The 26,640-nt window shown below is 47.2% G+C and overlaps 2 long non-coding RNA genes across 5 annotated transcripts; one reads left to right on the top strand and one right to left on the bottom strand.

Moving 5' to 3' along the window:
* Positions 1–11,199: 11,199 nt before the first annotated feature.
* On the bottom strand, positions 11,200–12,418 carry LOC307209289. Its single transcript, XR_013835516.1, has 3 exons — positions 12,319–12,418; positions 12,052–12,286; positions 11,200–11,976 (listed from the first exon to the last, which is right to left on the bottom strand). It is a non-coding gene; the product is annotated as an uncharacterized lncRNA (long non-coding RNA).
* LOC307209167 lies at positions 12,352–22,072 on the top strand. Of its 4 annotated transcripts, none has more exons than XR_013835368.1 (5): positions 12,352–12,732; positions 12,944–14,713; positions 15,801–15,946; positions 17,055–17,162; positions 21,624–22,072. It is a non-coding gene; the product is annotated as an uncharacterized lncRNA (long non-coding RNA). The 4 variants fall into 4 exon arrangements; XR_013835369.1 differs by lacking the exon at positions 21,624–22,072 and adding an exon at positions 17,595–18,420; XR_013835370.1 differs by lacking the exon at positions 21,624–22,072 and having other exon boundaries at positions 12,353–12,732; positions 17,055–18,420.
* The last annotated feature ends 4,568 nt before the right edge of the window (positions 22,073–26,640 follow it).

Raw genomic sequence — 26,640 nt, 5'->3', positions numbered from 1 at the left:
TATTAATTTGACAGCTTTTGGGTTATATTTGGCGGGGTGCCTTTGACTAATGGCAAGACGCACGTAGCCACACACTCACACAGAGTCTGTTCTTAGCCCTAGGGTGGCAAAAGGATGCCATTCGCTTGTGGTTTGGCAAATATGATCCTGCCCATCTGCCACTGGGCAGGATGGGGAAATCTGCCAGTATCTCACCTTGTCTCCAATTAACATGCAGGTGCTTGTGGAAATACCCCAATGTCCCCAAAGACCGGTGTTTTCCAGCCATTCTGGCTCAAGTTTGAAGGAGGGGAGGGAAAACAGGTGCCAAAGGGTGTGTTTTGAGGGGCAGGGGAGGTGCCAGGTGTCAGCAAAGGGAGGGGTGGGCGAGAAATTCAAACCCGTGAACTTGTATGTGTCCTGGAGACAAGAACAGAGCCCCTCACCAGAGCCAATTCCTCCTAAAGCCTTCCTCCTCCCACCTGAATCTAGGTCCGTTCTGACTCTGAAACCCACCTCTATGTGATCTCCTGTTTGTGGGGAAGTTCCTAGCATCAGAAGATCAAAACAGGGAGAAAACTGAAGGTTCGAGGGCCAACTGCAATCTCTCCTTGACCCCAGGGATGCTTCCTGCTTGCCCTTTGCGTGCACACACATACACACACACACACAGGCAGCCGCCACAATGATTTGTCAGAAATGCTGGATTTTTATTTTCTTTTGGTAATACTAAAACACAAACAGCTGTAAGATCCAAGTACAATTTGAAGTTCTGGTTAAAGCCGTATGCAGTAGGGAACCTGTAGCTCTCCAGAAGTTGCCGGACTATCAACTCCCATCATCCCTGACCAGGGGTCATGCTGACTGGTGCTGATGGGAGCTGGAGGCCAACAATATCTAGAGCAGGTATAGGCAAACTCAGCTCTCCAGATGTTTTGGGACTACAGTTCCCATCATCCCTGACCACTGGTCCTGTCAGCTAGGGATCATGGGAGTTGTAGTCCCAAAACATCTGGAGGGCCACAGGTCATTCCTTCTACCCACCAGTCGCTGCCCTATGCAGTCTGAGACAGGAGAGTAATGGTAAAGGCACCTACACCTATGGAGATCACTCTACTTTTCTGTGCTTTTAAAAAACGACAGTCCAAGAAAAGACAGAAGAATCACAGGAGAGTTACAGGATGACCTGAAGCTGCTGATGTGTGGATGCCCTGTATAAAAAAAATGAGTAAATGAAGCATAGCAGGTTCCACACTGAATGCCTAATGTAGAAAAAAACTTTCATCTGTTTCAGATTTGAACATGGCTCCTGCTATCTTTATACCCTGCACAGTTGGTTTGTAGTCATTATTTTTGTAATTTTTGTGTTGCTGTTTTGAAATTGTTTTCTGTGCTGTTAGACCCCCTAGAACAGATATATCCAACGTGGTCCCCTCCAGGTGCTGTTGGACTCCAGTTCCCATCAGTCCCAGCATGATCCATGGTCTGAAATCATGGGAGTTGTAGTCTAACCGCATCAGAAAGAAGCCACCCTGTCGGCTAGAAGTTTTGCTTTAAACTGAAGGGCATGGTTATTAGGATACAGTGGTACCTCGGGTTACATACACTTCAGGTTACATATGCTTCAGGTTACAGACTCCGGTAACCCAGAAATAGTACCTCGGCTTAAGAGCTTTGCTTCAGGATGAGAACAGAAATTGTGCTCCGGCAGCGCGGCAGCAGCGGGAGGCCCCATTAGCTAAAGTGGTGCTTCAGGTTAAGAACAGTTTCAGGTTAAGTACGGACCTCCGGAACAAATTAAGTACTTAACCCGAGGTACCACTGTACTTAGAAACAAATAATGAAATAAGGGCCTCAAAAGGGAGCAGTGCCCAGTTAAAAAAAAGGAAGGCACAACATGAAACACTAATTTGGCAACATACAGTTTTAGTACCCCCACACAGTCGCAATTGTAGTATCAGCTGAAGCAACTTTGTGAACTGCCCTCAAACTCTATCATTATTGTGATGCTGTTGTTGTTTGTTTTGTTTTGTTTTAAGACATCTATATGCCTCATGAGAAGAGAAGACTCCCTGGAAAAGACCCTGATGTTGGGAAAGATTGAGGGCACAAGGAGAAGGGGACGGTAGAGGACGAGATGGTTGGACAGTGTTCTCGAAGCTACCAGCATGAGTTTGACCAAACTGCGGGAGGCAGTGGAAGACAGGAGTGCCTGGCGTGCTTTGGTCCATGGGGTCACAAAGAGTCAGACACGACTAAAAAACAATATGCCACTTAATAATTTGCCTCTCTAAGTGGTCAAAACAAAATAATGTTTTGGCAGACCAACACGGCTACCTATCTCTAAATGGTGTACATAAAAGTGGGCATTCAGGGTGTTCAGGCATCAAGACCTGAAAGGCAATCAGCTGGGAAGAACACAAGCAAGAATAATCTTTCCCAGTGGGATTTTTTGCGCAGGGAGAACGGCTCAAGTGATAACATGGTATCACTTGATGTTGATGATGAGGGCACACATCTCCCAGGTTTGCTGTTTAATCCCTCTTGTAGGCTTAAAAAAAAAAACCCCAACAACAAATTTCTGATCGGGTGGGGAAGCAGCCTGCACACCTGCATGTTGAGTCAGAGCCACAGGTGAAACCCAATCCCAATAAGCTGCTTGGAGAGGGTCTTGGGTTCCCTTCTTCTCTACATTAATAGGGTGGGAAGGACGCGTAGGCCTTCTGTGCCCCACTTGGCATCGTTTGAAGCCATCTGGGCTCATCTGGACGCTGAAGTCACTTTGGCGCCTCTCGTCTCCACCTCTTCTCCTCACCCCCACCCCACACATACAGGCTTTGTTGCCGAACCGCCCCACCTACAACCAGGAGCTGCAATTAAGCAGAGCCCCCCACCCCACCCCTCCGCTAATTTATTTGGAGTCTGCTGTATTGTATTCAGGATGGAGGTGTGTTTGCGAGAGCGGCGAGCTCTGTTTTGTTGTGGCTGCTCTGATTCCCTGCAGCTGTGATGTCTGAAACCCAGGGATGTGGAATAAGGAAGCCGTTGTGTGGAATCAGGATCCTATGGCAACCCAAACAGCAAAGGGATAATAAACAGGGCGGCAGTGGGAGGGGGGGACACACCACTAGGAGCTTGGTCACAAACTGAGGCAAGCACAGCCCAATAAGCTAACACCAGCTTGATTAAAGCAGCCGAGCCTGATATCCAGGCCAGACCAGCCCTTGAACTTGAATTTGCCATTTGACTTTACACACTGAGTACCGTAATCAGTCAAAGGCTGCCATGCATTTAAAGCACATGGCTTTCCGCAAAGAAACCTGGGAAATGTAGTTTGCTAAGGGTGCTGGGAACCATAGCTCTGTAAGGGGTGAACTACCATTCCCAGGAACAGACACTGCTCAGTGGGACGTACTTCCTGGTGTGTGGATAGGACAATGTCTTAAATAAGGCTTTTAAATACAGTGGTACCTCAGGTTACATACGCTTCAGGTTACAGACTCCGCTAACCCAGAGATAGTACCTCAGGTTAAGAACTTTGCTTCAGGATGAGAACAGAAATCATGCAGCAGCAGCGGGAGGCCCCATTAGCTAAAGTGGTGCTTCAGGTTAAGAACAGTCTCAGGTTAAGAACGGACCTCTGGAATGAATTCTTAACCCGAGGTACCACTGTACATTTATTACCATTTTCTCTGGCTCCAGCTTACTCCCACTGAATGGCAAGGTGACTAACACTGCGGTGATCCTGTGTATGCCTCCAGAGAAGTCCTGCTGAGTTCAGTAGGGCTTACTCCCATCCAGGGGGAAATAACATTGCAAACCGACAGACGGAGGCATAATCCTCTGGCACCAACTGTCTGGGGTTTGCACCAAAGCACGACAGGCCTTACCATTACTATTTTCAATTCTTATTACAATTTATACCGTGCCTTTCATTATTCTCCTGCTCTATTTTATATTCACAACAACCCCGTGTGGTAGGTTAGGTTGAGAAACAGACCCAACCTAGCCCCACCCATTGACCTTCCTGGCGGAGTGTGGATTTGAACCCAGGCCCTAGTCTTGACAACCACCACACAACCACAAGCAGCTGGTTTGGGGCCTGTTGAGAAGCTAGCAAATGGGTTGCGATTCCAGTTATTATTTCGGGGGAGGGGGCGCGGCGCGGTGCTTCTTGGATTGCTTTGTATCAGAAGAACTTGGGCACAAGACACTTTTGACACAGGTCGGTCTGCAGGAAGTGCCAGACGTCTTGGGGACGGAGTGTGTTTGCGCTCGCGCGTCTGAGTGCCTGTCCTACTCTGGAGTAGGGTGAGCACTGGAAATGGGTGAGAGAAACCAGTAGCACTTGAGGCGGAGCAAGCAGCAGGCCCGGCCCGGGAGAGATTTAGCAATAGCAAGACCAAAAGCGAAAGTGGCTCGGCGATTGCGAGAGCAAAGGAGAAGTTCGTTTGGAGGAGGCGAGTGTGTCTTTGTATGTGTGTACGCGCGCGCGGGGGGGGGGTGGATTCCAGGCTTTCCCGAGCCCTGATTGGCTGCGGCGGCCTTCCCAGGAGAGGAAGGAAGGGGGCAATTCGCTGGTCCTCTCTGCATAAAGTAGCCTCCGCGAGGAGCAGCGCAGAAAGGGCCGGGGCGCACAGGCTGGCACGCTTCTCAGAGCTGTGCCCACGCAGCCTGGCCGGGCCGTGCCTCGACTTGCCCATTAGGCGGGCGGGCAGGCAGGTTCCCTCGCGACGTGCCTGGCTCTTGTGCCGTGGTCGGGATCCGCGGCACGCAGAGCTGAGCGAGGGCACTTGGGCGCCCCGCTTCCACAGACTGGCAGGTGAGAGGTGGGTGATGCGCGCCTGGGTAGGAGAGAGGGGGCACCAGGAGGGCTGGCACCTCACACCTGTTTCTGCACAGGTATAGGGGAGAGAGAGAGAGGTTAAACTCCACTGGAGTGTCTCCACACATTATTCTTACCCGGAGCAACTCAAAAGACTTGCACATTCATCACAACATTTTAATGGTCAGGCCAGAAATACACAGGTAACAGGATGGTGTGGTTGATCAGGGGAGGGGGGGTGCGAGTGGAGGAAAGTAATTGCCTTGAACCCCACAGACAGGGTGTGGCCTGTGCTAAGGAAGCAGTGCACACAGTGAGGCCAAAGAACAAGGAAGAGAGCAGGATCCAAGCGAAAGCAGGGGCGAAACTAGGCTTTATTTCATCCGGGCCAAAGACCCAGTTTGCTGCCACCACCCTTCTACCCCCCCCCCCCAAATACTGTGCTTTTAAGAGATGCAACAGGCAGAAATGCAGCAGGTAGATCCTTTACCTTGTCATTGCCTCTGGTTTCATCAAGCCAGGTGTCCTCAACTGGTGGCATTGGCAAATTGGCAAAAGGAATTGGGTGTGGTGGCTAGGAAGCAAGGGGCAGTTTCCTCCCAAGAACCTTGCATTTCTCAACGCCGCAAAATACCGTATTTTTCGCTCTATAACACGCACCCGACCATAACACGCACGTAGTTTTTAGAGGAGGAAAATCCGTAGGCGTGCCACCTGTAGGCATTCCCTCCATAACACACACAGACATTTCCCCTTACTTTTTAGGAGGAAAAAAGTGAGTGTTATGGTGCAAAAAATACGGTACTTCCCTCCCTAACCCAAACTGGTGCCAAGAGTGGGAGAGCAGGGATCCGCATCTCTGCTTGGAACAGAGAGATCCCAGTTTTGACAGAAGATTGCTGGGTGGTCTCAGGCAGGCCACAACCTTCCCCCCCCCAACTATCCATTTGTAAAAACTGGGGATAGTGGCAGTGGGTTTGAGGAAAATATGACTGGAAGAAGGAAATGTTACTACAACTCCTAAGGTGTGTTTTATTCCCCCCGTGGCGCAAGATGTTCCAAGGTATCAAAATTAACAGGAAATATTTTGGGCCTAGTCTGGGTTTCTGCAAGAACTGAAGGTACACCCCCCCCACCAAAAAAAGACCTCTTTGTTCCATACTTTTCAGGGTTGAGGGCCAAACAATATGTTGAGAGACGGATGATCAGGTTTTCTATATTTCTTTCTCGGCATTCTTTGAGGGGTGGTGAGGATCTGAACCAGGACTGTGGGGAAAAGGAGGTTTGCCCTTTCATAAGGATCATAATTTTAGGGGTGGGAAGGGGTGCTCCCTGGAGAAGATTAAGCCCAACCGCCTGCGCAGCACAGGAATCTTGAAATTACACCGAAGCATAGAATAAAAGAATAACTAAGGGTCCCCCTTTCATACCTCAGGCTTAATGTGGATTGTGAACCTCTTGTGCCTCCTTTAGTTTTCCCCTTTAGTTCCATGTGGCCTTCTCCTCCAAGTATTGCTGTTCCACTTTTTCTCCTCCCGGATAAACAAATCCAGATCTTCTCTGTGATGTCGATGCAGCCCTCCTTTTAGGATTTTCAGAGCATAGGGAATCTCTGGAGGAGAAAGAGTGGGACAGCAGTATCTGAAGGAAAACGCCTGGATTGGCCCTAAAAATCCCCCTCTCTGCTGTTTTCAGGTGGAGGTTGCTTCCCCTCGAAGCTGCTGTTTGCACCCCATTTAGGTAAACCTACCAGTCCTTTTTTTTTTTTATGCATTGAGGTCCTGCAGCTTTTCAACACAGAAATCAACAGGTGAACCTTCCCCCGCCCTGGAGTTTCTATGCCAAGAAAAGCTGTTACTGCTTCTTTGTTGTTTTTAATAGCTTCGTTGTGTGAAGTTGTTGCTTATTTACTTACTTCCTGCCTTTCTTCCACTGTGGAACCCAAGGCAGCATTGCATGTGGTTCCCACATGCTCTCTCATTCAGTCACTGATCAGACTTGGAGCTGCCTCTTGTACCTTTGGACCAGACCATGGGCATGCAGTGGCTAATGGAGCAGATCCTTTCAGCCATGACTGATGCATTAGGGTGGGATTCAGCTATTGTTTCATTCAGAGTAGACCTACCAAAACTAAGGAGCATGACTAAGTTAGCTCTCTTAATTTCAACGCGTCTGCTCAGAGTTGAAGACCACCCTTCGTTGCCTAGTCGTTTGGACTACTTTGCTTCCTGGGAAAGCCCCCATTGGATGAGCTGGGACCCCCACACAGAGAGATGGTTCCTCTCCCCAATTATTTTCAGCAACCCGCTTGCTAAAGAGGCTGGATTTCAAATATTGGTGAGCTGCTCCTTTTCCAATCGAGAATTCGTGGGTTCCCCCTGTTTTACCGTAATTGGATCAGTTCTGGTGCCTTCAGTGGCAGGCTGACACACAGGAATTTAGGAGGGGAAACGTGTCCAGCAGAGAGAGAGAAAGAAGGGGAAATTCCACCTGTTAAACAATGCTTCAGTATCTGGTGGCCGTTCAGCTTACCAGAGTCCTGTAGCAAAAGGCGGCAAACCTACAGAGGAGTCAGTCCATTGTGACCCTTGTATTTGGATCACATGCTTGGTTCTCTGAATCGGAATTCAGAGGCACAACCGAGACTTCCAATCGAGGTGGTTTATGTTTTCAGAAGTGCGGCCAACGGTTTCGATCTGTAACAACAAAATGAGGTGACCTTGTGGGTTTTGAGGACAATGGCGGCAACAAGTTGGTTGTGTTTCCACAGGTTCAAAAAGCAGTTTAGAGATCTGCTATGGATTTATTTTTTTATTTAAAAAAAGAGGAAATGGGGGGGATGGGGAATTGGCGTTTGTTGTTCTGCTGACATGTGTATTTTTGTGTCTCTGGAGTGTTTTTTTTGTGTGTGTGTGTGCACACTTGAACACACAGCCAAAATTGACTTTTGACCTTGGGGGAGTTACAAGAGCTGTTTGGGCACTGTTTTGAGATGGCTTTGGGTGCAAGTGGATGGTTCTGCAGGTGGAGCGGTGAATGGAAAGATGAGGATTGGGTTCCTTTCTGTCCCTTATCAGTCCTTTGACCCACCCACTACTTACAGCCTAATTCTCTGCGCATTTACTTCAGGGGAAAGGGCTGAGGTGCTCAGTGGGACTCACTCCCAAATAACCCTGCACAGGATTGCAGCACCCTTTGTGTTCTTCGAGTTAGGCTGCCTCTGCGCCCAACGGAAACCACCGCTCCAGCGCAGTAGGAAGCAGAAGGGAGGCTTGCGGTGTGCGTTGTCGTAGCACTTAAATTAGGAAGGGCGTAGTTGTGAGGCAGCCCCAAATGGTAGCGTCTCCCCTGAAAGCATACAAGCACCAGCAGAGCAACAGATCATGCACCAGTGCAGATCTGCTGTGAGTGGGGGAGGCCAGGGTTCAAATCCCTTCACTCAGCCGTGAAGTTCACTGGGCGAACCTTGGGGCCACTGACCACTTGCCTCTCAGCCTAACCTACCTCACAGGGTTGTTGTGGGGATTTGACAATGAGGGAGAGAACCGTTCATGCTGCCTTGAGCTCCCTGGAGGAAAAAAGGTGGTTTATCAATGTAAAAAATATAAATCAGCAGGGTGTGAGAATCTCCTGGTGTACGAAAGTGATAGTTGACTTACTCCAGAGACTGCCACCAGGAGATACTGTATGTAGAGCACAAAACAAGCTGACTTCCTAGGGACTGTGGAGGAAGGGATGGCTATCATTCTAGTCCAAAATGGAAGTGAGAATAGGAGGTGCAGTGAAGTTATTGTGGCCAAACTTTCCTTGGAGTCTGGCCAGTTTTTATTGAGGAACCATAAGTTGGACCTTTGGCTGGAAGAGAGTTGCCTTTCTGAGGTGGTGGAAGAGTCCACCAACTATTCGCTGTAAGAAGCATGGCTGACGTGCTCGGTACTTTACCAGTGGTCACATGAGAACGGTATAAACGGTGCAGGTACATTTGCCCTGACTTAAAAGACCACGTGGCTCCACTGCCTTTACACAGAAAAAACCGTGTGTGTTTATTTTCAATGGCCACCCCATCAGCATCAATGTCCACCAGGCACCACTGCCAAGGCCAGTTGTGGTATCTGCTAAAGCCAGTTGTACGGAACCTGCACAAGGTCCCAGGTTCAATCCCTGGTGTTTCCAGGTAGGACTGGGGTGGTTCCTTGCCTGAAACCCTGGGGAGCCACTCACAGTCAGGGCTTAGGCATACTTTCCTTTCGTCTGCACTTTCCAGGCATGGTCCGTGCTTTAAGCCATGTGTCTGAGTGCCACCCCCCATTTTTCACTAGCTTTCCCTGCAAAAACTTACTCTTTAAAGTTGAATCAGAGCAAACGTCAGAAAACCCAAATTGCTGTTGCCTCCATTTCAGCTTTAAAGAGCAGGTTTTCACGGGGAAAGCTCCACAGCTCCTGGATGGAACGGGGCAAAAGCTAAGTGCTGAGAAGCCCTCAGTGTAGACAATAATAAGCTAAATGGATGAGGCAGATTCCATTTCCCTTTCTGTATTATTGCCAGTCCATTATCTTGCTTGCAGAATAAAGATGCTGGATTGTTTGCAGAATGGGAAAGTTGTTGTTTTGTCTGGGATTAACATCTCTTCCAGTACCTAGAGACAGGAGTGTCTTTGTGGCACAGCCTGAGTGAGGTCTGGGAAGAAGCCCTAAGGGGTAGGGAAGCCTAGGGCCCTGGACAGACACAAGCTGGAACAGAGATGGGGGAATCTATGTGACCCTGTGGATATTGTTGTACTACACTTTCCACGTGGCGCTGTGGTCTAAACCACCTGCCTATTTATTTAGCTAGCTAGTTCCATCCATGTGCACCGTGCCTTTGCAGAGGGACAACAAGAAGAGAGGTCTCTGCCCCAAGCAGCTTACATTCTAGGATTCAGCACAGAGGAGGCAGCAGAGGGAACAGAGCAGGGGAAGAACGCGTTCCTTTAGCCCTAGCTGGCAGCGCCAACTTTGGTCTGCCCATTTACTATTTCCCCGCTGGTCCATCTGGGCTTATTTGCCTAGATCTAGAAAAAGATGGGGATTGTGGGTGATGTGGGTCTCAATTGGAAATGTGCATCTGAATTGCTGTTCACAAGCAACAGTTTTCTTCTTCTTCTGTTGGGCAGAAGAAGAATACCTGCAGGGGACATTCAGCAGCAGGGAGGACCTTCTACCCACCAACCTCTTCTCCTTCCTCTCCAGTTGGGCATGAGACTTGCAAAAAAGGCCCCAGGGAGGTGAATGAGAGAAAAGTTGCTGGACAGAATCACCTGAAGGGGTGGGGGGGGCAGCCTCCCTCCCTCCTGCACTGCTAACTGAGTCCAGTCTAACAAGTGTGCAGTATAGATGCTGGGTTCGTTGTGTGGCGCCCTGTAGGAGGTTCCAAAATAAAATGGGAGAGAAGGCAGTTTGTTCTGCGGATTATTTTAATGGTTGGCCTTCGTCTTTTCAGCACAAACAACAGGTTTTGTCTGCCAACCCCTCCTACGCACTGCTTCTACCCTTTGGGGGGGGGGTCAGGGCGGGTTGCAAAATCCACCCGACTCTAATGTAAGATGGTCCTTTCCTTCCACTCCTTTTCCTATGATGGTCTTTCTCCCCGCCCCCCCCCCACCTTGATTCTCTCCTTCTCTAATTTTCTGCTTAGCACAATGCATGCATCTGCTCTGCAGAGGAAAGGGTTACCAGGAAGTGGAATAACAATAAAAGATTTGAAATTTGACCCTGGCAAATCTACCTCCTCTTGTTTGAGCTTTAAGCCTGGCTGCATCCCAGGGGCATAATAACAGCGGGGAGTTGTGTGGCACAACAGCCAGAAGGAAGATGAAGGGGTGGGGGTGGGGGTGGGGGTACCACCTTTCCTTGTGGAGTGTGTGTGCCAGCAAGGGACTAGGAAGTGGGTGGAGAAATAGACACCTGCCAAGGTGGGGCATGGTAATAGGGAAAGTATTTAATGTATGCCAGGCAGAATTACCAGCGAAGCTGTTTGCACAAGTGATGTTGAAATTGGTTGGGGTTTTGTTTGTGATTTGCATTTTCCTCCCCTTGCAGAGTCCATTCACAACCAACTCCCTTCCACCTTCCTGCATTGCTTAGCAGCACTCACAAGCAACTGGTGCATTGTAGGCTGGCAGGTGTTCTCATTTCTCCCCCCCCCCCTTGCTAGTTTCACCTGGGCTAGGCTGATTCCTGAAAGGAAGTGCTTCTTCACACAACACATTAATTACTTTAAAGAAATTGCAGAGAGCAGATGTGGCAGCAACTGATTGGCATAGGATGGGGGGCTTTCAAATGATTTTTCTTTCTTTCCAGAAATCTGTGGTCTACCCATGGCCATGAGCCATGTTTTCTAAATAGAGCCCCCAGGTGTTGCGGGGACAAACAGCAGCGGAGGGCTATTGCACTCAGGTACTGGTTGCGGGCTCCCTAGAGGCAGCTGGTTCACCGCTGTAGAAATGGGAGATTTGGAATAGATGGAACTTCAATCTGATCCTGCAGTGCTCTCCTTATATTATAAATGCAAATCTAGTAGAAGTAGTAGCGTCAGCAGCAGTAATAATAGCAATAACAATAACAAAAGTAAAAATAGTAGTAATAATAATATATTGTTTATTTTATATACCAAGATCTGTTTACTGCTTAATCCAAAAATAATAATAGTTCTAACCCGTCTGCATATTCTTAGTCCAAACAGACTTGCAGGATCAGTGCAGATGACACAGGAGAAACAGCACAAAGGACAGCAAGCATTGTGCAAAACCTTCAAGCTGTTCGGCCCAATTTGTTAAACCCCCACCCACCGGAATCTCCTTAAGCAGTCTCTTCAATGAACCTAAACCCTTTTATCTTATTTGATACTTCTGTCCTCCAAGGAGCTCAAGGCCGCATCCCTCTCTTGTTTATCCTCACAACAACCCGGCGAAGTAGATTAGGCTGAGAGATGGAGAGTGGTCCAAGGCCACGCAGGGAGCTTTGTAGAATCGAGGTCTCCAAAGTCCAGCATTCTTAACCAGGGCATCATTATTTGATTGCATGAGCTTAAGTTCCACTTGCAGTTAAATTAGCTTCTGTGTAAAAAGGTCAGGGTGCCCATGATTTTCCTTTGTAGACAAATACAGGAGAAAGTATAAGAACATAAGACTAACCTTAGTATAAGAACATAAGACTAACCTTAGTATAAGAACATAAGACTAACCTTAGTATAAGAACATAAGACTAACCTTACTGGATCAGCCACTCAGTGCCTCCTACAGAGAAGGTAGTAAAGTCAGGCAAATAAAGTCTGGTAAATAAGTACAATCAGGCAGGTAGCATTTGATACCAAGTCAGGACACAACAGCAACTTGAACTAAAGAGGGGCTTCTGGAAAAACGTGCACCGTGTTGCTGAGGAATCTGCCGAAGGACTTATTGACCCTGGCTAGGCTTTCTCTTCTTACAGGACCTGTAGCAGCTCCTCCGCGCAGAAGCCATAGCTGCTCTTGGAACTGTCCGGCAGAAACCATAGCTGCTCTTGGAACTGTCTTCGCACTCCTTGCATAAATCTCATCTCATGGGGGTTGACAGTGTGGGACCTTCTTCCCTTCAGCGATGGAGCCTGCCTCTTTGCCCAGGCCTCAGTTCCACCTTGCCTTCCTTCTGCGGCCAGCCAGCTTCTTCAATGATGACGACAGCGTGTCAGCGGGCAACGGAATCCCAAAAGCAGCTGTTTTTCTCTTAGCATTCCAGCTGCGCTTGGATTTCGTTCCCTGCTCTCCTGCTCTGCTCTTCTGGAGTTGGTTTGGTCTCCTCCTTAACTTGAGACATGGGAACAGAGGCTGCAGCTTCTGGCGGTGGGGCTATAGGAAAAGGAACAAGGGGTTTTGCACACAGAGCAAAGATTCTGCTCTCCCTAATACAGTGGTACCTCGGGTTAAGTACTTAATTCATTCCGGAGGTCCGTTCTTAACCTGAAGCACCACTTTAGCTAATGGGGCCTCCTGCTGCTGCCGTGCTGCCGGAGCACGATTTCTGTTCTCATCCTGAGGCAAAGTTCTTAACCCAAGGTACTATTTCTGGGTTAGCGGAGTCTGTAACCTGAAGCGTATGTAACCTGAGGTACCACTGTAATGAGAGCTAGAAATCCAAATCGCAGCAAAGTTCCTCAGGGTCTTGCACATACAATCCACTGTCAATTGGCTCAGCTAGCTTTTCATTTGAGCTATACAGAAGAGGAAAACGGAACGCTGATTCCATTCGCAGCCGACTCCCTAGGTGGCAACAGACGCGATTGTTGTGCAAAATGATCGTGACTGGGGGGGCGGGTTCCTTAACCGGTTAATTGTTGAGGCAACTGTGAAACTTTAATAGCCAGGTAGCAAATGAAAAACCTAAAGCAACGGGGTGGGGGGGAAATCCTGGGTTGTTTAGAAAAAATAGCCAGGTGCCATTCTGAGGAGTAGCTTAAAAAAAAAAGTGCTGTGTTGGTTTTTGTTTGCGCCTTTCTTCATGTGCTGCATAATCAGCTTATGGAATTATTGACAAAGGGGTGTTGTAATGACAGCTGCTATGTATGGTTTTTTGTTTTAAAAAACATATTAAACCAATGGATGGCAAATAGGTCTATCAACGGCTATTTGCTAGAACAGCTGAGAATAGAACTTCCACATATAGGAAGCCTCTAATTGCCAGAATGAACAAGAGGGGTTGGATATGCTTTGCTACGTGGGTTTCCAAAAAGCATCTAACTAGGCCACTTTGGGTTGCTGCACTATCTGGATCTTGGTGTCTCCAATAGGGGCCTTTTCCAAACAGCCGGTTCACTGAGCATTCACCCTGAATCACTTTTGGGGGGGAAATAGACAGCACTGGCTGCTTCATGAGCCTTCACTCTGGTTTGTTGGTTGGGGAGGTTCGATGGCATTGCACGAAAGCAAGGGTTACCCAGCATTTTCCACGGCATTTTCCAAATTGCTTCCCTTCTCACACGCCCCCTATCTTTTGGAGGAAGCGGGTTTGTTAAGCAGGGGCACTAAATCAGCTTCACATGCAAAATCCCATCTGAAAACTACGACAGTCTGGAAGCGTCTGGGGGGACGGGGAAGCATGTGGCTGGACTACAACTCCCATCATCCCTGACCATTGGCCATACTGGCTCGAGGATGATGGGAGTTGGGAGTACAACAATATCTCGAGGAGTCCAGTCTGGAAAGACAATTTTCAAGTTACTGATGTATGTACCTGTAAAAAGGGAGCTTTCTCACAGCATGGGAGAGGATATATTTTGACCACCAGAGGCGGCTAGGGTTTGAGATAGAAGTCCTTAAGGGAGCAGGCTTAAGGTGGGACTGCTGGAATGGTGTGCTGTTTTGTCAGCACCGTGGAGGTGAGTTTGGTATGCTCTGGGTTTCTTCACGTCTCTGTCCTCTAAAGATAGTGGTTTGTTTCCTGGGGAGAAAACCACCAGATCTGGATCTGTCGATGTGCTACAGTCAGCAAGCACTTCCAGCCACGAAGTGGATAAGGCCATCTGCGATCTGGGGCAGGAAGGGCCCAATCACGCGATGTGGGCATGAACTTCCTGTTCTGGGTACAGCACAGGCACAGTTGGGATTGAGAGGCCCAGGGTTCAGCAGATCTAGAAGCTGTGAGGCTGGTTCACAGTAGGGGCAGTGGTGACTGGTAAAGTGGGAGCCCAGTAATGGGTGGAGCCACAGTTAATGGCAGTCAGAGCCAACTGATTCAGTTCTAGTTTGGTCCCAGTCTTCTCCCTCCACACAGCGGAGTTCTGCAAGGGCAGCCTTGGCACTGAGGAGGGGGAAACTGGCATGCATTGCCACCCCACCCCCAGGCTGTATGCAAGAAGGCCGGCAGGCGGGGGCTGGCTGAAGGCAGACAGAGATTGGTGAGGCAATGCCCCAATGGCGCTGAAGGACCAGCTTCCGTAGAATATAGGCCCTTTGGACAAGGGTGGGCAACTTTTCTTCTGTCAAGGACCGCATTCTCTCAGGGGTCATTGGTCACGAACCGAAACAGGGCTGGAACCAAAGTGGGCAGGCCTACTCCTTTTCTCTCTCTCACACACACACACACACTTCCATAAATGACATAAGGAGAGCCTGCTGGATCAGGCCAGTGCTGCATCTAGTCCAGCATCCTATTCTCACAGTGGCCAACCAGATTCCAGTGGGAAACTAGCAAGCAGGATTCGAGCACAAGAGCTGTCTCCCCTCCTGTGGCTTCCATAAAACTGGTATTCAGAACATTGCTGCCTCAGCTGTGGAGCCAGAGTAGAGCCGTCGTGGCTAATAGCCATCAATAGCCCTCTCTTCTAATTCTCTTTTAAAGCCATCTAGGTTGGGCGCCATTACTTCCTCCTGTGGGATTGAGCTCCATAGCTTGGCGGTGTGAAGAAGTAGCTTCTTTTATCTGTCTGGCATTCAGCTTCAGTGTATGGCCACGAGTTCTAGTCTTGCGAGAGAGAGGGAGAAAAACACTTCTCTTATTCACTTAACACACAAGCTTTTAAACTTCTATCATGTCACCACTTAGTCGCCTTTTCCCTGAACCAAAACAGTCCCAAACGCTGCAACCTCTCTTGTAGGGGAGTTCCTCCATTGCCTTGATCATGTATCGGTTGCTGAACCGTTTCCAACTCTACAATATCCTTTTCGAGGTTCTCTCTCTCCCCCACCCACCTTCTCTTAAATTTCTGTAGTACACTCCAGCCACACAAGCCAGGGGTTTCTTCGATCCATACGTAGGAGAGAGCAAGATATGTTCTCAACAGTTCAGGGAAACTTTCCAGCCAAGCAGAACCACTTGAGGAGGATGCAGAACAGGCCTGGTGAAGAATTGTCCCTTGAGGAGATTTCCACAGGCCAGGCAGAGAAGCCTGGAGGACTGAAGTTGTTCCCTGTGCATGAGATTCCCCTCACCCCAATGACTTTGGGGTTTGTTTCTCATCCTATGTTTTCTTTATTTATACCCAGCCCTTCCTCCCCATGGCATAGCAAACAGATCTAAAAATGGAAACCAAGCAAAAAACAACAACATTCTAAAACAGATTGAAAGCGGGTTATGCGTTTACCACAACAAAATGGGGGAGGAAACCAGCGCACCCAATAGCCACATAAAAGTATGACGTGGCTCTTAATCCTAAAAATGCACGGATGCTGCTGTTGTCTCTTGTGGTGTAAAGGGGGGAGGAGGGATATATCCCTAAGACTGTGAGGGTTTTCAGCATGGTTGGAGGGAAGGGAAGCTGGTACAGTGGTACCTCAAGTTAAGTACTTAATTCGTTCCAGAGGTCGGTTCTTAACCTGAAACTTCTTAACCTGAAGCACCACTTTAGCTACTGGGGCCTCCTGCTGCCGCCACACCGCCGGAGCACAATTTCTGTTCTCATCCTGAAGCAAAGTTCTTAACCTAAGGTACTATTTCTGGGTTAACGGAGTGTGTAACCTGAAGCGTATGTAACTTGAAGCGTATGTAACCCGAGGTACCACTGTACATTGAAAGATCATTGACTACTGAGGCTAAAGATTGATATACCTTCTCAAGAGAGAAGGGTGAGGGATTCATTTTTCTATCATATCAGTCTTCAGCTCACATCAGAGACAGTTATTGGTAGCTCCTCGTATCCTAACATTTTAAACGGTCACGGCTTCAGTGTCGTGCTACTTTGAGCTGCCATGCCCTCCTTAAAGAATCATAGAAACTAGTTTGTTAGTGGCGCTGAGGGCCACTGGGAGACACCCACCCAACACAGAGCTAAAATTATCATAGTGATTTAACAGTCAATCCCTCTCCTCCGGGAGCTTTGAGAGTTGGAGCTCTGGAGGTCATTTATGAACTGTAGGACACCCCTGCTCCTAACAGCAAACTTATATGGTGACTTATAGACAGCAGCTAAAAGGGGAGCCACTGAGAGAAAAGTGTGAAGTATCAACCTGCTTGGGGGAACCCTGGAGTTTGTAGCAGTACAAAAATATTTTTGAAAAAAACACTTAAACGGGTAGCCCCACCCCCACTTAAAGAACAACAGCAGCCTAATGAGAACTGAGCATGCTCAGCTGCCTTGCTGTCTGGAACCCTGAACAGGAGCACTCCTGTTAGGATGCGAGGGTATGCACTGCAACGTTTTGCTGCAGTCTCCCTGATCGGAACATAACTGTTATAAATAACTATCTTCAGTTTTCACCGTATACTAACCAGTGACCTAAACCATTTCTTGATTCTGCCAGAAATAATTTACAGCTGGGCACATACTGAAGTGACGCGCTGAAGATTTGAAAGCCTTAGGAGTGACACATCTTCCTAATCGGTTGCTCTTTTGACCAGAGAAATTACAGGTAGTAAACTCTTCTTCTCCAGTGCGTTTATCCAAGGAGGAGTTGCCTTATAGTGGAATGGCTACTCGCCGTCAATGGCTGTTATCCATAATGGCTGTGCAGGAACGTTTTTGAATACCAGTTGCTGGAAACCACAGGAAGGGAGAATGGTCTTGTGCTTAGATCCTTGCATGTTTCCGACGGGAATCTGGTCAGCCACTGTGAGAACAGGATGCTGGACTAGATGGACCTTTGGGCAATCCAAAAGGCTCTTACTGTGTTCCTATGGAAGCTCACCCAGCTCAGGACTATGAACAGGACCCTAGGGCCAGGGGGAGGGTCTCAAGCAGGAGACTTTCCAAGCCCTACCCTGTGAATGTTTTAACACTGCTGATGCCATGGAATGTTCCTAGGACACCATCACCCTTAACCTGCAAATCTCTCCTCCTCAAGCTGGTGACTGGCTGGACTTGGTCACGTCAAATTGCAGAAGGCACCCACTGGAACAGAACCAGGTTGGCTTCAAGATGATGTTCCTGTATTCAGCCAGTTTCTCTAAGAGACATTTCTCTTCCCTGCAAGATGTTCCAAGAACAAAACAAAACAAATTTTTGGTGCCCAGGCATGAAGAGACAAGTGTGTGTGGATGCACCTAGAGTGGATCAGATATCTTAAGCCTCACATGCACAGGGAGGTTCAGGAGAAGAAATTGCTTTGGAATGACACGATCACTCCCGCTGAGCGAGCAGACACAACGGCCACGGGGATGTCGTGTCTGTCCAAAGCTCTTTCAAGGATCCCAACTGGGCCCATGAAAAAAATACAGCAGGGTGAACGAATGAGCAGCTTTTCCAGTCCCAAAGAAGACATTTCATGCAATGTCATGCGTCTTGTCTATAGCACAGATTCTCTGATTCATTTCATAGCATGTCCTGCTAGCACAAATAGCTGCTTCTGGTTCATCAAGGATGGGCGCTTCTAGTTTCTCAAGGGTATATTTCCTACAGCTGCATAATCTTGCACAGGAAGTAAAAGGAGAAGTGAATGCATGAGGTTTCTACCGCATTGGATCTGGCCCATGCAAGTTGACAGTCCTTTCATATAAATTATTGTGTGTGGTACAAGTATACATGTGAGATGTCATGTGAGTCATGCTGCGTGTAAGGAGGAAAGGAACTCACAAATTAGATGCTCGTTCTTTTATTTGCCTGCCAAGCCAAAAGGACGTTAAGCTAAGGAGCCAAATAGATAACATAATAAACCATCTCCCCAAACAACAGCTCTGCATCCAAGACTCCTTCCTTATTCAGGCCCAAATGGGAATGTTGATATAATTGTTTCCTAATCAAAGCACATGTTGTAAAATAAATGTTTTTTTAAAAAATGTTATTGGGAACTAGGGGGAAAGAATCAAGCACTTTTCAAATGGTTGAACATGTAAATAAGTAATATAGGTCCTCTGTGTCAACCTGCAAATGGTAAGTAAACACACAAAAATGCTTAGTACTGAATATGCACAATTGCTACAGTACCTGTTATTATCCACTCTAGCCAACATGGTGCCTCCAAATGTTGAACTCCAACTCCCATCAGCCTCAGCCAGCAAATTCAGTGATCAAGGATGCTGGGAGTTGTGGCCCACGAACATTGGGAGGAAGTTGAGGAAGGCTATTGGCAAGGTCCCTCCAGAATGATCTTCAGGTGGAGGATTTCCCTTTAAGACTGGAGAAGTCAGCGATAGAACCCAGGTCCTTTGTACGTGCAAAACATGTGCTTTATTTACTACTGAGCTATAGCCTCTCAAAGGGACGTGGGTGGTGCTGTGGGTTAAACCACAGAGCCTAGGACTTGCCGATCAGAAGGTCGGCGGTTTGAATCCCCGTGACGGGGTGAGCTCCTGTTGCTCGATCCCTGCTCCTGCCAACCTAGCAGTTCGAAAGCATGTCAAAGTGCAAGTAGATAAATAGGTACCGCTCTGGCGGGAAGGTAAACGGCGTTTCCGTGCACTGCTCTGGTTCGCCAGAAGCAGCTTAGTCATACTGGCCACATGACCTGGAAGCTGTACGCTGGCTCCCTTGGCCAGTAAGGCGAGATCTAATGGTCAGGGGTCTCTTTACCTTTACCTTTATAGCCTCTCAATATTGGCATATTAACTCTGAGATCTTCCACTGGATTAAAAAAGGGTCAAAACTGAAACGCTGCCATGGAAGTGCATTTTTCCTTAGCTGGAAGCTTCCAGCGCAGCCTTGCTTGGGGCATGTCAACGGAGCCCAAGAACATTGTCTCAGCTTGCCGCTATGAGCCATGCCAAAAGCGATTTAGCAGTCTAGTCCAGTGACTAAGGTTCTGTCAGGTCTCCAGTTGCATCTGGAAGGACTAGATGGCTCTAGTTTGGAGATGAACTGCATAATCCCTTGTGTGTTTATTCGGAGGTAAGCAATGGGTGAGCATACATAGGACTGAAGATTAACAGGCCTTGAATCTCGAACTGACAAGGACATATTTTAGTGCCCAAGCTATAGAACACCAACAGCCTTGTTGCTTACAATAGGGTTTCCAGCAGAAGCATCAGTACAAGGGGCTAGGCCTGCTGCTACTGCTGTTGCACCCTTGATAATAGTATTCCCAGCTATCCATTTTCCCCCAGGCTGGATGCAAAGCAGCTAATTTGTGTGGGCATGCAATGGAGTGCCAATGCATTCAATGGAGTGCCAAGGCAACCGTAGCGGGGCTTGGGGGGGGGAAATCTTCTGCCACGGCTGACAGTCAGTAGTTGGTCTGGCGTGAGAAGGAATTCTCAGATCATCTCTTGGCTGTGAGTGGTGCAGAGAGTACGGCCCCCCTTTTTAGATTCTTCAAGCTCAACAAAGAGAAGTGGGTGCACCAGGGTGTCGGATGAGAACGGGTAATGAGATGCCGATGTGAGGTCTGTTGCGCACTCTGCTGAGAAATAAAACATGCAACTGCACCAAAAAAAGGCAAGATTGAATTCTGACTTGTTGATTACTCAGATCCAATCAAAATTAAACATGTGCCCTTTGTTTGAATAATGAACACTTTCAGCAGAGGGTAGGGGCTCTCAGGCCAGGGAATGGTTGGATGTGAGGCTCCAGGCCCCCTAGACCCTCCCCAGGCCCCACTCCTTTGCTGTCTCTGCTTCAAGGTCTCCTTGAGGGCTCGCATGGACAAGAGAATGGAGAAATTAAGGCACAGAAGCCTCTTAAGGTTTGCATAGCTAGGAATGTAGCCTACTGCACAAATGAAAGAGTCGTATCCATTGTCCTGCCCACTTTCGCCTCTGGTGCTGCCCACCACTCACCTGCAGCTGCCAGAAGGCTGCCCACAAAGGGATGCAGGCCTTTGGCCGGAGAAGGTGTTCCTTCCCTGCTTTAATGTGTATCACTGCAGTCTCAAGAGCTTAAAATGACATTCAAAGAAAGAAGAAGGAGCAAGCAAACTCAGGTTACTGTATGCTGTGGTTTTAATGTGCTTATGCAGGGGTCAGCAAACTTTTTCAGCAGGGGGCCGGTCCACTGTCCCTCAGACCTTGTGGGGGGGGGGGCGGACTATATTTTTTTTGGGGGGGGAATGATGCAAGAGCCCCATGAGCCCCAGTGGCTGCTTACCTGTGTCTTGCGAGTGGCAGGGGCTGGTGGCGGCGGTGGGGGAACGATGAGCAATGTGCAAAAGGGCTCTGGAGAGGGGCTGCTTAAAATGGTGGCCGCTTGAGCGCTGCTGCTGCTGCTGGCACCAACAAAGCCTGGCCGCATTCCTCCTCTAGGCAGGGCGGGGAGAAGCCAGGAGGGAGGGGAAGGCGCCACCGGTGCCATGAGAGGAAGAGGGAAAGAATATACGTGCTGGTGATCCACGCGGCAATTCCCGGACCGTCTGTGGGCCAGATCCAGAAGGCAATTGGGCCTGATCTGGCCCGTGGACCTTAGTTTGCCTTATGTGAAAACGGGCTGAGGCATTATCTTTATCCTTTTTCAAATCAACATAGGTTTCATAGACTCATAGGGCCGAGGGCTCCTTGGAGGTCATCAAGTCCAACCCTCTCTGCTCAGTGGAGAAAGCAGCTTCAGTATCAGCTGGTATTCAGCCTCTGCTTAAAGCTGCCCAGCAAAGGAGAGCCTACCACCTCCCAAGGCACTTTGTTCTTCTGTCCAACAGCTCTGACTGTTAGGAAGTTTTGCCTAATGTTGGGGTGCAATCGGTTTCCCTGTGAGTTCTACCCAGTTGGTGGTATTCAGCTAAGTGGACCCACTGGCCCCAACTTAGTTGCTAAGTGCGAAAATTCATTTTGTATACATGGTTAAGTTTTTAAAGAGGAACCCCATGTAGCCAGAACAGTGCAAGGGGGAAAAAACAGAGAGAAAGATGTCTGTTTAGATCAAAGAGCCTTCTCTGGCATAATCTAATCTTCTTTCCCGTGTGGCTGATAATGAGGAAGGTTTAACTCAACTCTGCATCTCTCATTCACAGATGTGAAAACAAAGTTGGAAGATACAGTATGTGGAGAATCAGGGTCCAAATATTCTCTCTGATGTTTTCACCTTGCATCCTGCTAAAGTCCAAAATATACACCCCCAATAAATATGTGTGTCCCAGTCACATGTTATATTCTGCATAGTACACCCACAAGCCTGAATCCACAGCAATATTCCACACACACCCCGCCCATGTAACGGATAGTAAAACCTAATGTTACCTAATTTAAATTTATACAATATTATAGCTAATATAAATAAATATTCCTGTACTGAGCAGGGGGCTGAAATGGGTGACCTCTAGTCCTTTCCAACACAAAATGGCCTTGGCAAGTCTGTTGAGTTGCTGACTTGCACTTTAAAACAATGGACTTTGTTTATTCTATTCTGATATTTGTTTGTATTTTATTATATTTACTATATTTTGATTTTATAACTTTTGTAAACTACTTAGGGATTTTTGGGGGGGGTTTTGCCAAAAACATGAAGCAGTATTTTCATTCATTCATTCATTTTCTGACGCTTGCTTCCTCCCAAAGGAGCCTAGTGCTCCTATAGACATCTTCTTTATTATTTATTAAATATTATACACTGCTCTTCATCTGAGGAGTGAAAGAGTGGTTTACAGTACAAAAACACCACCTTCTAACTAAATAAAGGGTTCATTCATACTTTTGTTGCATGTGGGCAGCATCCTGCCCTTCCATCCATTTTCATTGTATGATGTCCTCCAAATCACCGTCTTCCTGCACTTTCCTCTCCTTCAATCCAGATTTTCTGAATCCAAAAGGGAGAGGATGTGAGAAAATCTGGAGGAGAAAGTGCAGGAAGGCAGTGGAGAACATCATATGGACAACAGAGAATTAACACAGGTACAAGCAGCTTACTGTCCACAATAAACAACAGTATGAATGAACTACCAGGCTGTAGTCTATGCTGTTGGATTATGGCTTAAATTCAGAAAGCATAAATATCAGTGCCCTGGAACTTCAGTCCTTCCCGGAATAATACCTAATCTTGTTGGCATAACTGGTTAGAAACCACAAATGTGCTGTTTTCTAGGGAAACCTTTAATGTTTTTAAAAAGTGCAAAATAGCCATCAGCAGCAGAGGTTGCTGTACACTGAGACTGATAGAGCAGAAGGCAAGGAGCCCAGACAGCAGTACACTCAATAATTAGTGGAGCCAACTCATCTTAAGCTTTGTTCCCGTTCTCTTTGCTATGTTTTATAAGGGCAACAATGAGACTATGGATGAGGAAGATGACAGGCATTTACACCACACTGGACTCATTGGAAGATGGGCTGGTGGGGGCTGGCTGAGAGCAGACTAAGGTTGGTGGGGCAGTGCTTCATTTGCCCATATGGACTAGCCTCCACTAGCCATTAGAAATATTACATTCGGTGTCTACATTTTGTTTGCATTTCTGTTGGCCTGGACAGGGGGAGTTGCTTGGGGATGTTTCACTTCTGCTTCTGGTATATTTCAAACAGTTTCCATTGTTCGTAGTGCCACCCAGGCTATAAATAAAAATGCAAACAGACTATAGCTTTCGACACAGTCTCTGAAAGAGAGATTCTTTTTTTTTAAGAATAATTTTTTATTAACCGACCAATCACATCAAATCAAACCAAATTACATAAATTCCAAATTACACAGCCAAATTTTAAATTTTTGTTGGGGGTACCCATATTTCAAGTTCCGAAGGGATCCAATCAACCTCTTGCTTCTTACTGCTGTTTTAATGTCCACAAATCTAACCTTATGATGTTCACAGTACTATCCAGTCCTTTCTTATTATTTTTCCACATCTCTTGTTGTTATTTTCATATATTTTTCCTTTCTCTTTGTGACCTCTGATAGTCTTCGCAAGCTGGTTAGAACAGTTTGTAATCCTGCGTGGATATTATTTTTTTTATCCAGTAGCCATATCCAGACGTTTTCCATATAACATCACTTCCATACATCAAAACAGTCTTAGCGTCATTAATCTTCACCAATCTGCCTCCTTTCTCAAAACCTCTGAGGAGATTCACTAGGAATGCAGTCTGAAAACAAATCCGTTCTTCCTCCCGGCTATAAATCCTTTGGCAAGATGGCGACTCCGAATTAATTGCTGCGCCATTCCCAAAAGCTCTTATTGCTTCTCAGTCTCCATAAAGCATACTTTTGGTTAAAGTTTATCTCCACACAGACCTTAATCATCCTGCTTGGGTCAGTTCAACCGACGGTTCTAATGAGGAGGGGTTCTTGTAAATCACATAGAAGGAAAGTAAAAAAGGTTCCCCCCCCCATTCAACCCCATTGTCAACATACCCCGCCTTTGGTGTATCTTCATCGTAAAATATTCCTGTTTCTCCAGCCCGTCGTCTTCTTTCGCAGAGGTCACTTAAATTAGCAGACTTCACTCCCCTTCTTCACTTGTTTTTTTTTTTATAATAAATTTTTATTGGGTTTTCACATTTTATATAGACAGCACAAACACAAAAAGACACAAACAAAACATGTATAATTTCAAATATTTGCTTTCTTAACCTCTTCCCCTGACTTCCCCTACCCCCCACTTCATACATCCCACTTCCAATAGATAGCTCAGCAAGTCCTTACCTCTCATCCTTAAAATATTATTATTGTTATTATTTTTTAACTTAACTCTTCTTATTTAACGAAATTTATCTTAAACAGATCTCTTATAAACATTTTGCCTTTTTCTAAGGTTGACCCAAGTTCCGTTCCACAGATTCCCCTTTCTTTCATTAAATATTAGTCATACCAACTAAACACAAAAATCATTAAAATTTTCAAAAATCTGCTCTCCCCCCCCTCCCCCGGTTTCAGTCCCCTTCCGCATAAATGTCCACAGAAACGGCTCTTAGCCTGGATTTCTCACATCCGAGGCCTTCAAGTCTCTGTCTGTCTCTCTCTGCCAGTTTTGTTGGTAGTCCTTTATGTTGGTCCTCAGGTCTCGAAGGAGCTCTGGTACAGTAAAGTCAAAATTGGGGCAAAACCTCTTGCTTTGGAGTACAGTAAGTTCAAAGCTGTTTCCAACCTGCTTTCCGTGTTCAGAAGGGTAGTCCCAGTCGTATTTCTTGTTTCTTTCAAAATCAGATATTCCAAGGGCTCCAAGGGTTCCCTCTTCCATCTCAAGCAAGTTTATAATCCATGAATCTTCTTCTTTATACTCCACAAAAGTAAGCTTCTGGTTGGTACTTTCCACCTGAACTTTTTCCACTCCTTCTTCCCTCACCTCTAATTCTGAGGATATCTCTTCCAGTTTGGCTGCAGAGTTTTTTACTGACAAGTCCTTAACGCAGTCAACAGCATTGCTTACTTTAACAATCAAGGTCGATAACCCTTTAGCCATAGCTGTGCTCTGGTCTTGTAACTTTCCCACGAGAAAAAACATTTTTTCCAGCTCTGCCTGTATTTTTCCATCTACAGCCATTGTAGTGTCTCAGAATTCCCCCTAGAGGGATTCTGGTTACTTGGTAATCCTTTTCCAACAGTCCGTTACTTTGTTATTTATTCCTTCTTTATTTCCACCAACTTAAGTTCAAATATAACACATTTAGTCCGCAAAGAGAGAATTTAACAATTTTTTTCCTAATTTTGACAACTCGTTTGACAGCTTCTTTGACAGCTGTCAAGCTCCTTATTTCTTTTCAACAGGCTCTCACTCGCAGGGCACTCCCGGGTCCGGGGGGGGGGGGTTCCAAAAGCTTCTAAAAGTTCTTCTTCTTAACACAATACACCGAACTTCTTATGCCAATCGTGGAATTGATATCTTTTATCTCACAAGGAGGAAAACGATCACTCCATCTTAGTTATCAAATTCTTGCTTTAGATCATCTGTAAAAGGGGGGGTGCGGACTTCCTTTTAGCACACCCCCCGGTCGTACCGAATTCGAAGAAAATTTTTTTCTTAAGTCCAAATTCCGTTCTACTCACAGGTTGTTTCTTTACGTCCAAATTTTCAAGGAAGAAAGTCAGCGCTCTCCGGTCATGGCTCGCGGCTTCACTCCACTGAGGTAGCGATCAACTCACAGCGCCACGCCACCCTTCGTACCCTCTCCGAAGCCTTTAAAAAGGCTCGTGTGTCGAAGGGGGCGCTTAAGGCACCCACCGAGTCTCCAAGTCCGCAGGCTTCCGCGCCTGCGGTTTCTAAGGGTCCCCGCGTCGCCGTCGCGGCAGGACCCGTCCCCAGTAGAGCCGATTCCCTCCGGAGCTCGGAGGGAATCCGCCATTAACCGATCGCGCTAACCCGGAAGTCCCACTCCCCTTCTTCACTTGAAATATGTGCATTTGCTTCTTTTGTAATTAATTATTCCAAATTGCTGCAACTAGTGCGCGATCAGAGACAGCGTCCAGGAAAGCCGAAGTCCACACGGGGGCATTCTGCCTAGGGCCCTCACCCCCTTCTTTCGAATTAGGGGGTGATTTATGGGCACAGCAAGCAAGGGCAGTGTTCCCCATTTCCTTGGGGCAACAAGGGAGGCTGCCTACTCCCATAACAGCCTCTTAATTACCCCATGTGGGTCGGAAAGATGGTATTGTCGGCCATCTTCCAATGCGCCCCCTAGTGGCCCCCCTCTCTGAAAGAGAGATTCTCATACCAGGCACACTTATTATTTATAAGTGATGTGCTCCTTACCAGAGCTATGACAAGTGCCGACGACTGCTGGACAGATCATTGATTAATGCGTTCTACGTTGGCTATCGAGATACCTCAACGCAGGCTTCAAGGAAGGAAACCAAGGCGCAAAATGAACACTCAAGCCCTTCAAGATCCTATTAAGTGGGATTGCTTCCAAATTACTCTTAAGGACCACCAGTGTTGAAGCAATAATTCTTCAACATCAACTTTGTTGGACTGGTCATGTTGTGCCGATGCCTGATTATCATCTTCCAAAGCAACTACTCTATTCCCAACTCAAGAATAGAAAGCGAAATAGTGGTGGACAACAAAAGAGGTTTAAAGACTCTCTCAAGGCAAATCTTTTAAAATGTAGGAG

Source organism: Podarcis cretensis (genome assembly GCF_951804945.1).
Source record: "Podarcis cretensis genome assembly, chromosome: 2".
Classification (NCBI taxonomy): domain Eukaryota; kingdom Metazoa; phylum Chordata; class Lepidosauria; order Squamata; family Lacertidae; genus Podarcis; species Podarcis cretensis.
Note: the sequence above shows the minus strand (reverse complement) of the source record. Positions and strands in the feature narration are given on the sequence as shown.